Raw genomic sequence first — 2,039 nt, forward strand, 5'->3', positions numbered from 1 at the left:
AAATTGCAATAGATGTAAAACCAAGACAAAGATTTATATGTGCGCTGCGAGTGTGAAATTTTTATTAGGTCATCTGCCTTTAATTAAACAAAACATTCTTTGTTATCCCTGTGCTATTCTAGGATAGGATGTTTTTGTCATTTTATGGTTTCGTTGGGCTATGGAATATTCCAAACAGTTCGAAAATGTGGTTAGATTAGTTTTCCCTTGGGTTTGACCTCAGTAAACTTATCTTGCGGTAGGACGCGATGGCTTTGCCTTTATTGTGTTTATTATCTCAAGACAGTTGTTGTGTGTTTAATTAATATAACATCAAGTGGTGGTGCGCCTCTTGGGATGGGGTGCTGTGTGTTCTGCACTGTGGGTTTTTCCCCTACCCCAGAGCTTTGAGTCATCCCTCCACGTGGTCCCGCTCCCCTGGCTGAAGAGGGCTGTTGTTCCGTGGCACCGGAGGGTGGGGGAGAGGCGATTTGAGTCATCTTCAGTGCTTTGCCATGGCATACGTTTCCTGCCCAGAAGTTGGGATTGGTGTGGCCGTGGCAAGCAGCCCCGCAGTCCTTCCGGTTGTGCCTCATGGTGTTTCCTGCTGCCTCGCATGGCCACGTGCGTGTCTTCGGGGTGCAAAAAGAAAGCTGAAGCACAGCGCTCACAGCTTGACCTGTGTGCTGTACGGATATACGGGCAGGTGAGGGCTGGGCAGGTGAGGGCTTTAGTGTTGCACGTAAGGCAGAAGCCGTTCCTTATGTGCCATTCATCTCTATTTTGGAGCGATTCTGCAAAATAAAAAGGAAAGCGGTCGGTAGCACGGCAGCACATTCCATGCTTTTTAAGCAGCCTGAGTCCTTCCTGGCATGGAGAGCTACTGTTGATTATTTAACGCGTTGAATGGGGCATTGAAATAATTCCCTTTTTATTTTACAGCTTCGCACCCCGTACGGGTACAAAGTTTTTCACGGCAGCGCTGCTCTACCCTTTAGCTTTGAAAGCAAATTCCAGCTTACATATTCAATAACAATTACTATATCTCTACGTAACCAAGAGGGGCTCCCCCCCCTCACCATCGTGCGCCCCGGTGGGGGCAGAGAGCGCTGCCGATGGCTGCAGCGCTCGGATTAACGTAATGTGTGCCAGACATTCCTCCTATTTAGATGCTGGCTGGTCCTGAATGCGGCCGTGTCTGTGTGAGGCGAGGGAGTTTCCTGCTTTAAATCACCAGCAGGCTCCGGCTGGGCGTTCCCTCTCGCGCTCGCTGCCCTTTTTTCCTTCCCCCTCAATGAGTGTCCTTTGTGTAACCCCGCTAATTCAGAAAATTCTCCGCGGTAATTGGAACTGCCCCATCACGTGGCCGCCGCCCGCTGATTGGTTTCCCTTAATTGGCGGGTCGCTATAAGAGCGGCGTGCAGCGGCGTGCGCGCAGCGGCTGCGCTCCCGACCCGGCCCCACCGCACCGGGGCTGGGGGTGCATTAGCGGACGGGTGGGGGCTGCATCTCTGAGTGGCTTTGGAAGCCGCCCGGCGACACGAAGGGCGGCTCGGTGAGTGCGGAGGGAACGATTGGTGGGGGGTGCGTGTCTGGCCCGCGTTGAGCAGCTATGGGATCCGCCGGGCGCTGCGTGCGGCCCCGGGGTAGGCGCTGCGGTGGGGCGTGCGGCGTCTGCTTCTTGCCTTCCTTTCGTTTTGTTGGAGGGAGCGGTTTATAAAGCGCTTCTAGGAAGCCCGGTGGGGGAGAAGCGAGGCGAGCACGCGTGCGGTGGCTGCTCGCTTTTTGCGCCCCGCGCTGCGCGAATAGACGCTCTGCGGGCGGCGAGGGGTCGGTGTGTCGGCTGCTTCCGACGTCCCTGGGCCGGCAGCAGCGTGGGGAAAGCGAGGATGGGAGCAGTCGGATGGGCGCTGCACATCGTGGTGTTATCCGCTGGGCTCCTGAATCCGGTACGAGTTTGGAAAGCGAGATCGTGTGTTAAGCGCGCATCAAGCGGTGCCGTTGGGTTCTGTTTAAATATATAGCACCGTAAAGTGGGGTTGTGGGAGCTGGGTTGGGTG

At 55.1% G+C, this 2,039-nt stretch overlaps 1 long non-coding RNA gene across 1 annotated transcript; it reads right to left on the reverse strand.

The window, feature by feature from the left end:
* Positions 1-286: 286 nt before the first annotated feature.
* LOC107324200 (uncharacterized) lies at positions 287-1,184 on the reverse strand. Its single transcript, XR_001559436.3, has 2 exons — positions 1,059-1,184; positions 287-773 (listed from the first exon to the last, which is right to left on the reverse strand). It is a non-coding gene; the product is annotated as an uncharacterized LOC107324200 (long non-coding RNA).
* Positions 1,185-2,039: the final 855 nt, after the last annotated feature.

Source organism: Coturnix japonica, chromosome 1 (genome assembly GCF_054131305.1).
Source record: "Coturnix japonica strain WE chromosome 1, WE-NBRP24, whole genome shotgun sequence".
NCBI lineage: Eukaryota > Metazoa > Chordata > Aves > Galliformes > Phasianidae > Coturnix > Coturnix japonica.